The sequence below is a fragment of the Ceratotherium simum genome, chromosome 10 (assembly GCF_057802395.1).
Source record: "Ceratotherium simum simum isolate JZ-2026a chromosome 10, ASM5780239v1, whole genome shotgun sequence".
NCBI classification, from domain to species: Eukaryota; Metazoa; Chordata; class Mammalia; order Perissodactyla; family Rhinocerotidae; genus Ceratotherium; species Ceratotherium simum.
This window is the reverse complement of record NC_141909.1, coordinates 43,423,521-43,440,376: the sequence shown is the minus strand read 5'-3', so window position 1 is coordinate 43,440,376 and position 16,856 is coordinate 43,423,521.

Sequence of the window (16,856 nt, the reverse complement as noted above, 5' to 3'; positions counted from 1 at the left end):
TCTTTTTAGCACTGAATAATATTCCATTGTCTGGATGTACCACAGTTTATTTATCTATTCAACTACTGAATGACATCTTGGTTGCTTCTAAGTTTTGGCAATTATGAATAAAACTGCTATAAACATCTCTGTGCAAGTTTTTCTGAGGATATATTTTCAATTCTTTTGGTCGAATATCAATGAGCACAGTTACTGGATCGTATTGTAAGAATACATTTAGATTTGTAAGAAACTGCCAAACTGCCTTTCAAGGTGGCTATATTATCTTGCATTCCTACCAGTAATGATTGAGAATTCCTATCGCTCTACATGCTCTTCAGAATTTGGTGCTGTTAGTGTCTGGATTTGGGCCATTCTAGTAGGTGTTTAGTGGTCTCTCTGTTTTAATTTGGAGTTCCTTAATGACATATGATGTTGAACATCTTTTCATACACTATTTGCCATCTGTATATATTCTTTGATGAGGTGTCTGTTCAGGTATTTTCTTCATTTTTTAATCTGGTTGTTCGTGTTCTTCATGTTGAGTTTTAAGGGTTCTTTGTATATTTTGGATAATAGTCCTTTACTAGATATGTTTTTGCAAATATTTTCTCCCAGTCTGGGGTTTGTCTTCTGATTTTCTTGGTCATTCTGTTTTAACACCTTGCTATATTATTTGTCCTAATGTTTTCATCAAAATTTTTGCAAATATATTCATCAGTCACATTGCCGTATAATTTATCATCTCTGTGTTATTCTTTTATACTTCATTACATACATAAAATGAGTTAGGTTTTTTGCCTCCCATTCTATTTTCTTAAAAAATTTGTCTATGATTGGGATTATTGCCCCATGAATGTTTGATGGAATTTATAGATAAATCAGCTGAGTTATATATTCTTCATGGGGAGATTTAAAACTGGAAATTCAATTTCTTTATTATAACACTTTCATATTTTCTACTTATTCATGAAATAGTTGGGAATCTATATGTTTTTAGTATTTCACATTTATTTTTAAATTAATTGCATAAAGTTTTTAAATAATAAGTTTTTCATCATTGTCATTTCTATTTCATCTTTGCTTGGGTCTTTGCTTAATTGTCTTTGTTTTCTCAGTTATTTCATCAGTTCTGCTAATATTTGTTTAATATTTTAGGTTTTTCAATAAACCAGTTTTTGGTATTCTTCATCCTTTTCATTATGTCTTTGTTTTTTATTTCTTTAATTTCTACCGTTACCTGTGTTAATTTCCTCTTTATACTTTCTTAAGATTTAGTGGGTCTATTTTTGTAAATTCTTAATTTGAGTTAATATAGGTTTCTGATTTCTGTCTTATTTCTCCAAAGAATTTAAGACTATAAAATTTCCTCTAATTCTGTTTTAGCTGTATCCTACAAATTCTGACTTGTAGTAATATTGTTATCAGCAGTTCTAATTATTTTCTAGTTTCCATTTTCATTTTTTCTTTGACCTATTAGTTATTTTGAAGCATTTCTTTTATTTTACAAAATGTGCAGTTTTTCTCATTGTTTCTGTTGTTTAAATTAATTGTGCTATTTAATCGAGAGAATATTATTTCTATGATGCCAAACGTATACATCATTTTGTATTTGTGCTTGGGCATTCTTCTCGTTCTCCAATTGTTACTTGTTATTATATATGTATGTAATAAGCTTAACACATATATGTTATATATATAGAACATAAGCTTATATATAAGCTATATATATATAACACAAGCAAATACAACATTATTTGCTATATTTAAAAAGTCTTTTCTCCTTAAAAATTATTTTTCCTGTTTAATCAATAAATAACTGAGATCCATCTGAATATTTCCTAGTACAAGATGGATTTATCAATTTGTCTTTATAGTTCTATAAATTTTGTTTTATAATATAATTAAATTTATTTTATAAATTACATAATTTTAGGATTATTGAATCTCTGTCTTTATCAAGTTTTCTTTTCCCTAAAGTCTATTTGGTAACATCAAAGTTTCCTTTTGGTTATTGTATTTCCCTACAGGCTTTACTGTAAACTTTTTGTGTGTTTACGTATCTCTTATGGTTTATAGCTATATTTTATGTAATCCAAATGTACAATTTCGGACTTTTAACTGGAAGGATAGTAAATTTGTCTGTGATTACTGATATATTTGGATTTATTTCTATCATTTTAATTTGTACTATATTTTGCCTCTGTCTTTGTCTGGGTTTGTGAGGTGTATTTCTTTTACTTTTTCTTGCAGTATTTTTTTAAATAATAAGACATTTTCTTTCGTTTGGTTGTTTGTTTCTTTCATTCAATTTATGCTGTCTCTGCCACATTGGAAGTTTTATCTTTTATCATTGTGTTAATTTTTTAAAAATTTTTCTTCATTATGTTTTGTAAAAATGCTAATAGTCATGTTTATCTCAATAAAAAGTTGATCATTATCTTTAGCTTATTTCTGAACAGTACAAGGACTTTAGAATGTACTAACTCTGAATCTCTCCACCCAAATGCCTGCTGTTGTTATCCTCTATTTTAGTTTTAAATCCACAAATTGAAGGATCTATTGAATGAAAGAATGAGTGAATATATACTTTATTATCAATCTTCCCTCCAAACTGTGAATTCTTTAGGTGAATATACTTTCTTTTGTTTATCTCTGCATCCCAGCAACTAACACATTGCTTCTACTTATAATAAATGATTGATAAATATTTTTGAAGAATTGCATAACTTATATGGCTGATAATATAATTATGATTTGGTTCTTTTAATTCTCTCCCATTCAGGACATAAACAGAGTTGATCTGGAAGTATTTGGTAAGTGTATAAATATATAATATTTATAAGCATAATGTTTCACAGCATTAAAATAGAAATGCACAGGCTAAATTTTTAATGTTCTAGAACCTTAGGCCAAAAAAGGTGTCAAGGTCAGAATTATTCTAGCCAATAAGATCTTCATGAGCAAATATCTTCTCTTTCCTCATTTCTCACATATGACCAGGTCAAACATCTCATAACAGCGTTTCTTAATGCATTTGCCTCTTAACTTTAATGAAATTGCCTCTAATAAATGTTTAATCTTTATTTACAGTTTCTTTTTCAATTCAGGCCCACTTTCTAGGCAGGCATTAGAATTCTATTGATGGTGATGGAGAAAAGTTTCTTATTATTTTCAAATCACAAATATAGTGTGTACTCTACATATTATTTACAGTTTTCTAAGTTCTATCACTGTAAATCATCATAATAGACGTAATAAGATTTTTATTGTAGGAACATGTTGGTTTACAAAGGAGAAAAATTTGGAAATTGTCATAATCAAGAAATAAATATAGTATAGCTGAACCTGTAAAAACAAGTAGAAACTAGTAGTTAAAGAAAATGAGGTAGACTCTTCAACGCAGAAGGAGTAGGAAGAAAATGGGTCAGGTTAAGAGCACCCATTGATTTTTAGAGTTAATGGAAATACAAGTGGAGAAAAAGAAGGTGGAACTTCAAGTTTATTTTCTTGAAGAATAAAATAAACACAGTAAAAAACTTTAATTTTATAAATTCATAGCTTGAATTTTTTCAGACACTGTTATGAAATGGAAGATGAATTTGCTCACTGAAAGAAAAAACGATAATTACATAAGGCTATTGTTTCAAGAAATAATGTTAATTTCAAAGGCAATGGGCATATACCTTTTTCACAGGTATATTACCCTCCCATACTAGCCATAACTACCTACCTATCTACCTACACACACACACACACACACACACACACACCAACTCTTGTTTTTCTTCTGTTAGTCTCTATCCTTAAATGATCTGTCTACTTAAAGGAGGAAATCAAGAAGTGGCAGTTAGAAAATATCAACTTAAAGTTATTAATTCTAATTTAGACACTGATTTTATTAACTATTAACCATCTTTTCTCTCTCTTTCCTTGATTGAGCTATATGCTTCAATATTCAGTGGTCTTTCTCTGTTGAGAAGGGTCTGATATGGGCATGAAGGTTGTTCTCAGATAATAGAAATTATTTTCTCACCAAGCCATAGTCCCTTGCTCAGTACTACTTGGTACTACAGGAATGGGCTCCCTTTTATCCAGTTTACACAGAGGTGCCCATATGTGTTAGCAGCAGTCTTGTTTATTAATGAATCAATTTTGTATAAAATGGATTTTATTTATAGAATAAAAATATCAATGTGAGTTTAGAGCTCTGTTTTACAGTGCTCAGATATCTTTATCATTTAATGGTTAATTTCACCTGTGACACTCAAATATAATTAGGAGCCAGACGTTGCTCTAGGCATAGTAGATACAGTAATGAATAAATAGTTTAAAAATTCCAGCCTTTCTGATGTTTATATTGTCATTTTGAGGAAAAATAAAACACATGCTTATAGTGTGCACTAGTGCCAAATACTTATAAATATTTCACGTATGTTAAATAATTCAATCTCACTGTAATCCTTTGTGGCTGGCCCTCTATTGTCCCCATTTTGCAGACAGGAACCTGAGTCATAGAGAGACCAAGTAACTTGGCAAATGTGCAGATAGGAAGTGCCAATGGCAGGATTTGAATCCAATCATTCTGGTTTAAAACTCTATATTCTAAACCTGTATTCCTTGCTGCCTTTAAAGTATTATGTTATTTCTGAGATGTCCTTTATTTTTAAACATGATAGATCTTAAAAATGAAGTATTCAAAGTCACATGGTCATATCAATAGAGGCAGAGAAAAAATTTGAAAAAAATCCAACACCCATTCATGCTAATTTTCAGTAAACCAGGAATAGAGGGGAAATTCTTCAATTTGATAAAGAATATCAACAAAACGCCTGTAGGTAACATCATACATAATAGTGTGAAGCTCACTAAAATCAGGAAAAAAGGCAAGGAGGTCCCTTCTCACCACTATTTTTCAACTTCATACTGGAAGTTCTGGTTAATGCAAAAAGACATGAGATGGAAATAAAAGCTATACAAGTCACAGACTGGGTGAAAATATTTGCAAAAGATATATCTGATGAAGGACTCATCCAAAATATACAAAAAAAAAAACCTTAAAACAAGCAACAGATTAAAAAATGGGCCAAAGACCTTACCTAACAGACACTTCACCAAAGAAGATATACAGATGAGACATCCACATATGAAGAGATGCTCCACATCATTTATTATCAGAGAAATGCAAGTGAAAGCAACATGAGATACTTTTATATACTCATTAGAATGGCCAAAATCAAGAACACTGACAATACCAAATGCTCCAGAGGATATGGAGCAACAGGACCTCTCATTCATTGCTGCTGGGAATGCAAAATGGTATAATCACTTTGAAAGACAGTTTAGCAGTTTCTTAGCAAACTAAACACACTCTTACTGCATAATCCAGTAATTGTGCTGGTTAGTATTTACCCAAAAGAGTTGGAAACTTATATCAACACAGAAACCTGCACATGAATGTTCATAGCAGCTTTGTTCATAATTGCCGAAACTTGGAAGCAACCAAGATGTCTCTCGGTACGTGAATGGATAAATAAACAGTGCTACATTCAGACAATGGAATATTACTCAGTGCTGAAAAGAAATGAGTTATCAAGCCATGAAAAGACATGGAGGAACCTTAAATGCATAGTACTGAGTGAAAGATGTCAATCTGAAAAGGCTACATACCACATGATTCCAACTATACAACATTCTGGAAAAGACAAAACTATGGAGACAGTAAAAAGATTCTTTCAGCTGTTGTGAGGAGTTAGGGGAGGGAGAGATAAATAGGTAGAGCTCAGAGGGGGCAGTGAAAATACTCTGTATAATACAGTAATGATGAATATATGTCATTACACATTTTCCAAAACCCATACAGTGTACAACACCAAGAGGGAACCAGAAGTTATGGAATTTGGGTGGTATGATGTGTTGGTTCATCAATTGTAACAAAAGTACCACTCTGGTGGGAGATGTTGATAAATGGGAAGCTATGCATGTGTGGAGGGAGGGGTGGGAAATCTGTACCTTTTGCTCAATTTTGCTGTGAAACTAAAACTGCTCTATAATTTAAAATATATATAAAAAAATAGAAAGAGAGAAACATTCTTGTTTGCTGTAACATGAGGAAAAGAATTGGGGACTTTCTTGTTATTTTATTGCTGCTATTGTTGTTGCTGCTACTTTTAATTCTCCAAATTCCCTTTTTATTTTGTATCTGAAAAGAAAAAGGAAAAAAACAATAAAAAGAAACCAGAAGCAAGGATTTCTCATTGAATAACCACATCAAAATTTTAGGATATTAATGATTAAGGAAAGTTTGTATTTCTAAGGATTTGAAATAAATGGTAGAAAGAGACGGTTAACAATTACAGGAGAAAATAATTACAACAAGGTAATTAATGGGCAATAAAAAACACGACTTACTTTTTTATTCAGAATGCAAGATGATTCTACAGGTATAAAAGTTCTTTCTTTCAGGTAGTGCTGAAAGTGTCAACCTTATTTTGAAAGGCTTATTTTCATTAAAATGTTTTATGATGACTTGTCTTATGAAGGGCATTTTATAGATCAATCTATTCTGGTAAACACTGAAAGCAAACCCAAACACTACACTAATTAGTGTCCATTATAATTCTATTGCTCTAGGTTACCATAGAGATATTATTATTTTTTAATTCATATTTTTATTTTTCTTATACTCATTGCAATATACAGCCACTCTCAAAAATAGTTATCTTCAGGAAACTTTATGGAGCATGTATAGCGTTTATGTTACTGTGTCTACTGCTTTAAGGGTAAAACAATGATTTCTGCTTCAGGGACATTGAATCTAAATGAGTTGTGTAAAACAGAATCACCAGAAAGGTGTTTCTTTTATGTTTGTTTGTTTTCTATTGTTTTTGGTAAAAACACCGATAATGTTAAATAGAGCATATAGCAGTCTGTGATAAATTATGTATTAAAAGGGACAATGGGAAATATTAATTCCCAAGGCAAGAAGCTGGGAGAACTTTGTGGAAGAGGTGCGAACTGAAAATAGGCTGAAGGATGGGAGAAGAGAAAGAACCTAACATTTATTGCCCACTGATTATGCGCCACTTTGTTCTCCTAATCTCATTGGATGCTCATAACAATACTATTAGGTTGATTGTTATTATTTTTCATTTTAGAGATGTTTAAACTGAGCCTCAGTAAAATAAATTGACTTGCCAAGGTGACCCAGTTCATTAAGAAGAGAGTCAGAGTTCAGATTTAAGCTATTTGTATCCAACATATTCATATTTTTCCCCATAGATACAATAGTTTATGAATATATGGGAAGTAAGAGAGACAAAAAAATTTCAGGCGAAGTGAAATAATTAGCAAACCAATCTACTCATTAATTGCTGTGGAAATCACTGAAGGGAGGCACAGAATCTCAATATTTGAGAGCACTACCTCACGTCCTCTCCGTCTCACCTCTGATTATAGCGAATGATGCAGAGGAATTCAGAAAGGCATTGGCCATTTTAATGCAAGTGTGACCTGAGAGCTTGGAATCCTTTCCAAGACTCAGAAGTTGAGGTAGAGGGCCTGAGACCTGAGGGAACCCTAGGCTAAAGCATGGTGGAAATGCCTAGGAACTCACACCCTTAAGTGCAACATTCAGTCAGGGCAGATTAGGACTAGCGGATAAATTCTTCACTCTTTCTTCACTCAGGCACACATTTCATAGGAATTTCTAGAAGGTTTTGAGGGATTGAAGAAACAGCCCAAAACAGATGACCAATTCCATAATACACCTGACCTTTAGTGCCATATCCTGGGATCACAATCTCAATAAACTGCTCAGGCATAAGCCTTTTTCTCAGGCTCTCCTTTCAAGGAGAATAAAATAGAATAGAGTAAAAAATCAGTCCGTGTCTTAGACAGCTGTTCCAACCAGCTATCAATACTCATATCTCATCTATACCACACTCTTTGTTACTGTCTCGAGAATGTCGCAACATCCACAAGACACAAATTATTTTTCTCACACAAGGCTTTTGATTTCATCATCAATAGATTAAATTGATTGAAGTCTATCTCCCTTTAGAGTCTATCAGCCAGTTCCACTTACCTCTTTGTGGGCATGAAGTCTAATTCTAAATTTCTATTATATGATAGAGATATCTGCAAACTCTTGCTCTATTATATTTGATCATCCATCATTTCAACTAACATATATTGAAATATGCTATTTGTTAAATAAAATAAAAGGTTCTAATGTTACCCATATGACAGATATAGAATCTCTCTTCAGGGAGCTAACAATGTGAGGGATGGGTAATATAAACTGAGACAATATCAAAGAGTAACTATAATAGAACACAGTGGAAGTCCTGTGAGAATATTCTGGAAGATGTGGACATCTTCATGAAGTCAAGAATAGCAAGGCAAGAAGAATGCAAAGAAGAAAGGAAGGAAGGAGCTGCAGTTAAGTTACTATCGGTTTTGGAGAAGAGGAGAATTCTATAATACAAATCTTGAGAGACAGAACCAACAAAAGCTTTCCACTTTCAAAAAGACTTGAGATAAAATCCATGGTTGACATAGCGTGCAAATAAAGACTCACTTTCGTTATTCTGGATGGTTTTTGCTAAAGGCTTTTAATTTTTTTACTATTGCTACTTTTTAATCGCATATACATGTGTACGCAGAGAATATCTCTGAAAGGATAAACAAGGAAGGGGATGCACAAGAAATAGTTGCCTATGTTGAGGACAACTGGGAGACTAGGGACAATAATAGGAGGAAAAGAAAATCTTCACAACATAATTTTTAGAAAATCTTTGATATTTACTCATGCAAATAATAAAAAGATTAGTTTGTTGAATAGAATTTGCTTATTTTTCATTGTTTTGGGTATAGATAATGACTCTTTTTTTAGACACTTGTTTTTTGAATGAGCTTGTTTACCTTCTTAGCTGCAACATCTTTGAAACCATTTTCCTATTGCTATGTCAAGTGACCTCATATGTCAGTGACAACAAATAACTTGATTTCCTCTCCATGTCAAAACAGGAAGGAGCATCTTAGCACTCAAGTTAAATTAAAGCAGAATGTGTGTTTGAGTGCCATCGTTGTCTTTCTCATGCCCTTTCTGCAATCAGTTCTTTAAATCACTAAGAAGAATACAAAACTTTATAAACAACTTTAAGGAGTGATTCTACAGCCATCTGGGTTTCACAATCTTGACTGGAATTTCTCCTAACTATTGCTAACATAGTGTGTTTATAAATTGGGAAACTCTTAGATACTATTTTGCTCCTTCTCTGTAGAAGCTAATTAATCTCTACAAAAATAATTCATCAATCTGTGATATTATTTCTTTTTAAAAATCTCTTTAGTTTTGTCAAGAACCCTGGAAAATTACCCTGCCTGATAACTTTTCACTCATTCAATTAAAACCTGAAGCTAAAATTTAAAAAAAAAAAAAAAGGGCCGGGCCGGTGGCTTAGTGGTTAAGTGCGCACGCTCTGCTGCTGGCGGCCAGGGTTTGGATCCCGGGCGCGCACCAACGCACCGCTTTTCCCACCATGCTGAGTCCGTGTCCCACATACAGCAACTAGAATAGAAGGATGTGCAACTGTAACATACAACTATCTACTGGGGCTTTGGGGGAAAAAATAAATAAATAAATAAAATTAAAAAAATTAAAAAAAACCTGAAGCTGACTGTCCTGTATTCCAGACTCCACATTTTGCATAACCTTTTGATGTGCAGAAAAGCAAGGAACACAGAGACATACACAAGTCCCTCAGTCCCAGGGGAAGTGGCAAGATCTTTCCCAGAGCTGTTTCCCATGTTGAGGCACCTTCCCAATAAAGCCTGAACTAGTATTTTAGTATCAGAATAACAATTTCTTTTTCAATCGCCTGCATCTCAGTCACTTTCTTAATAAATGGGGTAGATAGAATATATCTATACAATATGGGCATCTACAAATCTGTTGCTCAGCTAATCATTCTTAAATTTAAATAGCAGTCTACATTGGATGGCACTGAAACAGTACAGGCAATAAAGTTTAAAGTTTCTCATTTTCTAATTTTTTTTTTTTTTTATTACCGTGAGGTTTATACTTTGAAGATAGAGTCTACATTTCTTATCTTTATCTTTTTAAAACTTCTGAGAAAAAGTAAACTCTGGCCGGCCCCGTGGCTTAGTGGTTAAGTGCGTGCGCTCCGCTGCTGGTGGCCCGGGTTCGGATCCCGGGTGCGCACTGACGCACTGCTTCTCCGGCCATGCTGAGGCTGTGTCCTACATACAGCAACTAGAAGGATGTGCAGCTATGACATACAACTATCTACTGGGGCTTTGGGGGAAAAAATAAATAAATAAATAAAATTATATTCCATTGTATGTATAGATCACATTTAAAAAAAAAAAGAGTAAACTCTTTTGGGATGGATTGCCTATTTTAGCACTTGTCTAAAGTCTTTAGATGGACTGAGCAGTCTGAAATCTCATCAGTAAGACTTAGACTCAGATTTGTTCATGTACAGAAGGCAACATTCAATCAAGCAATTTAAGTTCTGTCAATGGTCTTTAATTAAAATATAACCTACAAATCCTAACTATCACAAAATTACACTGACAATAAGCTAATTAACAAGCAAAATATTTTTTAAATGACTGCAGAAAGAATATCTTAATAGTTTAACTAGTATTCTCCCAATTCTCCCAATTGCCCTTTTCATATTTTGAAACAAATTATTATAGGATTATCAAATCTGAGTGCATTTAACATGAATCCTTTGTGTAGTAGAAATAGCACACTCTATTACATATAGTAAAGTCTTCTCCAAAACATTTACTAATATAATCCTTCTATAACATGTTGCCAGGTCATTTTAGCTGGTATTTTTTTTTTAACAGTTTTATTTTATTTTATTTTATTTTATTTTTTGTGAGGAAGACCAGCCATGAGCTAACATCCATGCTAATCCTCCTCTTTTTTTTTTTTCCCCAAAGCCCCAATAGATAGTTGTATGTCATAGTTGCACATCCTTCTAGTTGCTGTATGTGGGACGCAGCCTCAGCATGGCCGAAGAAGCGGTGCGTCGGTGCTCACCTGAGATCCGAACTTGGGCCGTCAGTAGCGGAACAGCACACTTAACTGCTAAGCCACGGGGCCGGCCCTTAGCTGGTATGTTTTTGTGCATTTGAAATTTAGGCAGCAATTTAAAGCAACTTATCATATTTAAAAATAAAACTTCAAGACATATACAATGATGCTAAGTAAAATGAATAATCCTGACCATTTTCTTTAGTTCTATAGGTTCTTTTCCTGAATAAAAGACTGTTGGCATTTATGCAGATTGCCTAAATTTCAATTCAGCAAATGTTTATCCGTCAAATAAATTGTAAAAATATCATTCAAAACATTAAAGAAAAAGAGTTCTGAGAGAGAGATAAATGCCTATAGATAGTCCAGTATATTATATTTCTATGTTAGAAGTATGATAGTGTAGATATTTCAATCCTCTGGCTAAAATATATTATCTGAATAGCTTATATTCTTTTCTCATTAATTTTTCATGTGACATGATAGTCAATCAAATTCTGTTAATAAATAATGTACTTTTGTGTTTGTGTGTATACAGATACATACTACCTTTAACTCTTTATTCCCATAATAAAAAGGGTAACAAATGTTAAACAAAAAATTTTTAACTACTTTGAATTAGTTATCTTTATTCAAGGAACAGAGACTGCTAAAAATGTACTCATCTATGGATTTTCAAATTTCTGCATAGTAAACACACTAAAGACAAAAGATGCTATGTGGGCTTTTTCAGTGTAAGGAATTATTTATAAATTAGGTAACTTCTAATATATAATTTGCAGCTATCATTTAACCTCTCAACTAAGTCCATAAAGATCTAGAAAAATAATTTTATAGTTTCCTTTGTAAAACTTGATGTTTGATGTTTTGTGGATATATTGAAGCTTTGGGCTATTAAATGCAATATTCAATTTTATTGCTGTCAATAAGGAAGCAAAAAAGAAAGCCCTTGTTATACCCATGAATGATTTTAACATTTACTTACATTTATGACAAGTAATTTCTATATGAGAATTAGAATCTGACAGACCAAGCACATTGAAATAGCAGAAGGGCTTATTGAAATGTTACTAAATTATAATTTATTATTTATATTTGATATTTTCTAATGGCATTGATTAATTAGGCATACTACATTAATTTTTTGAAGTTCAGTAATAGAATTTTATAGACTAAAGTATAAGCTGTGTTAAGGTAATATGGAAATTTAATCACTATAATTTTGTAATAGTAAACTATATTTCTAATCGGAATTGCTTCTATGTAGTGAGACTGGCTAAATTCAAAGTTCCTTCCTTCTCTGTGCATCATGTAACAGATTGGCATAATCAATGTAAGCAGTGGTACACCCCAATGAGGGTAGTCTGATTAGAATGACTCTACTCATTTGAAATTACTAAAACCAGCAGCTATTCAGAGAAGAAATAAATAGAAATCACAGAGAACTCAACATCCTGCTATTGTTTGTATATACTGGAATCAAATAAATAGGCAATATAATCACTTATTCTACGTATCTACTGGGGCTTGATCATATGTTATGATCTTGGTAAAGATTCTGGTTTATTAGAAATATAAACAACAGATCTCTCTGCTTCTGCCATATATCAAGGCTTAGCATCTGCTACACAGTAATTTCCAAAGTTGGAACAGGTAGTCTTTACTTTGAAATTATTTGAGACACTTTACTTTCAGGTATTTTATTAGCAGCACTGAGACTGGAAAAAATATATGACCTTTACCATCATTTCATGCAACATTGTGTATTGTAGAAAATTGAGAGTACTCTCTTCATTGATATAAATTACTATTTATACGTTGTCTTGTGTATAATTTATAAAGCCTAATCCTAACCATAAACTTATATTTAAGTTGTTGATAGAATAAGCCTATGTAATACAAAAATAGTCACTTTAGTGAAAGACAATCAAATTATTTAGTGACGTGTAGATAAAAGCAATGTTTACATAAATGTCCTTTTTAATCAGTTATGTTTGCATATTCATGTATAATAACATTATTTTTAAATGCAAATAATTGCATTTTTTATTCATGGTATACACATAGGTATTACTTATTTTTATAAATACCAGGTCTTTAATATTTTGGTTTAATACTCTATATTTCTATAAATTGGATTTTTAGTAGTAAATTACAAGTCCATAGCGCTACACGATGAAGGATCGTGGGGTGTTACAGTATCGATCTGTGTAACAAATACTGTAAAACTTAGCAGCTTAAAATAACCATTTTATCTTGCTCACAATGCTGTAGGTCAGGAATTTGGAAAGAGCTCTGCTCCTAGTTCTTGCTTGTGATCAAATCTTAGTGGAGGCTGCATTCATCTGAAGGCTCCACTGAGTGAAATCTCCACAATGGTTCATTCACTTGGCCAACAGTTGATACTGGTTATCGGCCATGAGCTGATCTGGGGCCCTTCACAGGAGTGCCTACATGAAGTCTTACTACGTGGTTTGGGCTTCTCTTACAGTATGATGGCTTTTCCATAATCAAACTTCCTTTGGACAGCTTAGGGCTCCAACAAGTTTTCCATTGAACAAAGTGAAAACCCCATTCCCTTTTGTGACCAAGCCTCTCAATTGGATAGTGCAATTTCCACAGTTCTCGAACAGTTTCAGAATCACAAGTCCACGTAGACTCAAGAAGAGGAGGTATAGACTCCACTTCTCAATGAGAAGTGTCAAAGGCTTTGTGCCTATTTTTTTTTTCAGCTGTCACATGGAGGACTGAAAAATCTTACACCAGGGATAGCTAAAAACTCAATAATTTGCAGAATTTACAATTAGGGTGGAGCAACAGGGATTTGAGCTATGTACTCACTTTTAAACATAGAGTGAAGTCTACACATCAGTCTTTAGAAAGGAACAGCATTTAGCAGTGGCAGTGATCTCACTGTGACTTTGTCATATATGCCCTAAAAACAAACGGAAAAGTTAAAAAAATCAGTCAGTTTAAATTGGAATTTATATAATATATGGAAACATCAACATATTTGGGCATGAAATGATCTAACTTATCATTGTTATAATAAAATAGCCAAACTGCTGAGGTGATTAAGCAGGTTTACTAAAATCAGAGAACAAATTTTTCCTTGAAACTTTAACTTTCAAAGAAAGAATGTGGAAGACAGTCACAAGATAAGAGGGGTGAATTGATGTAGCATAAAACAGATAGGTAGGAATAAGAAAGAAGAAAATCCAAAACTGAGTCAGCCCACTTCTTCTTTGGGGATAGAAGATAAGAAAAACATCATTGTTACCTTTGGGGGACTCTCAAAAACTTTGTAGAAAGGCATTCTCCATTTGTTGTCTCACTCTGAGGAAAGACTATAAAATCCAATATCTGTTTATTTAACCTTTTTACTGGTTTCCCTCAAAGTTCAAATCCTTATTTTGGGGACTTATTGAACTACAAGATTTATAGAAATTAGGAAGCCCTTATATAAAAAATTAGTATGCTTCCTACTGGTTTATGATCAAAACTATATGCTATCAATCTGAGTATTTTAGGATGATAACTATTGTAGTCAATATTCAAAACTCAATATCAATAAATTTGGAAAATATTTTCTTCACAATATTGCTAAATATGTCTATGTATAATGATATTCCTTGAGCTATATTATAATAATAGGCATATGCAGATGTTTCTTTCTGAAGAAAAATCTCATCATTTATTTTCTCCCACTTAAAATCCTCCCTCCTTTAAAAAATATGTATTCATACTCCTTAAAAAGTTTTATAAAGATCTTTATGCTTTTACCTCAACTAGTGTTACATTGCAGTTTACAGGGAATTTTATGATTTTGCTTGTTTCTGGTTTTTGAATAAGTTCCATCTCGTGATTTCCCTTGTGTTCTTTCCCTGAATAAGTCCTATTTAATGCTGAGGTCGTAAATTACCGTCTATATCATTCTTAAACTTTTTTTTTTACTCTTTGGGGGAAGTGTCAACTTCAACAACTTCAAATTGTTCCCATGACAACTTATACACATGACCATGGTAAAACCATGATTTTCTAAACCATACTAGTTATGTTAAAATAGGAAAATTCCAAATTAATATCGGAGCTCTGACACAATGCAGCTAGTCATTTCCAATTTTTTACTTGTTTGCTTTTTACTATCTTCATGATGTCATAAGTTAGAAAAGGTCTTATGGTAATGTCATAGTCAATATTCTAATTCTTTGATTCTGCTCATCCAGGTAAATAATATACCTATAAATTCTTTCCTTTTATATAGATGTATACCTTGCATGCATAATTCCATATTCTCCAAACCCTTTGTTTCCTTTACAACATAATTTATATTTCTTACTGTCATAGGAGGTATGACACCTCCTCTAGTGTAGGAAATAATATTTCCTGTTCATCATTGTACATCATATTCACCAGAGTACTTCTCAAAATGACTAGTGTAATGCCTTGAACTTGGCACTCAGTGAATATTTGTTGAACTGAATCAAATCGAATTTTGGCACTCAGTGAAAATTTGTTGAACTGAATCAAATCGAATTGAATATGGGTCAGTCACCAGGATTCATCATATCACTCTTTCATCCAGAGCAAGTTAAGTTATAGAGTCGCACATTCATCTAGCTTGTCCTCAAAATGGAATCAAGATAAGAAGATGGTGTATTTTTTTAAGATAATAATGTTTTTATGGAAACACAAATTTTTTTTGTCTTGGTTTAGTTGTTTTATAGTCAGGTAGTTTTTTCACCCAGAAGAATGTATAGAACTTTTAATTTCAGTCTATTTTTTATTGCTTCTATTTTCTGCTGCTTGACAACTTTCACATTATATAGTCCTTTGTCAGGCAATTGAATCTCCAGTTGCCATTACTAGTTATCACGTAGCTCAGAGCAGCAGAATGATAGACCTACAGAAGGGTCAACTACATGCAAAGCTTTCAAGAAGAAATTCTGAAACCAAGTACGCTGTCTGGAAGAATGAACTTCCACGAAAGGCAATGTTCTAGAACAGATTGTAAACATTATTCTACATGTAAAGTTTATTCTTCAGAATATAAGCACTACTCATTACTGGGAATCTTCATTTTCTGTGATTTTAAATTCTATCTTTAAATGTGCTAACGCTATCACAAATTAATATTTTATAATAATTTGCTTTCCTTTTCAATCTCAGTAAATGTATAAGGCAGTATAGTAAAAGAATTTAATTTTGTTCACATAACTCCTGATGATCCATCCACTGGTTACTCTAATGTCATCAGGGGTTTTCTTCAGAAATTTTTGGTAAATGAATTGTATTATTCATTTTCTTTTTCATCCTGTATTTGTAGGGATGAAACTATGATAGGCTTATACTCAGGCTAAGATAGATAAATAATAGTTTGAATTGTTATATTTCCTTTTTTTTAAACAAGTGTTTCCATATTGAAGTCCAGTTTGGTAGTTTAACCAAATATATTGTTTATTCTTTGTGATGTCATTGTACTATATTAATATTATTTATATATTATATGATTCAATAGAAATACTTAAATTGCCATAAGGTATGCATAAGACTCACTAGAAGAACAGCATTAACTAAAAACAACTTAATTTTGACATTTTGCTGAAGTTTTTAAAACTGCTTTACCAAATATACTATAAATTTCCTTTTAAAAAGTTTTTAGCAATTATGAATTCTGGTCAACAGCTGTTTAGTTGTATACAGTTATACATGCCACTTAGCTATTTTTCTTTGATAGCTGGTGTAAATTATAATAATTTAATGAATGTTAAGGGATATTAAAATTAATATTGGACATCTAGTT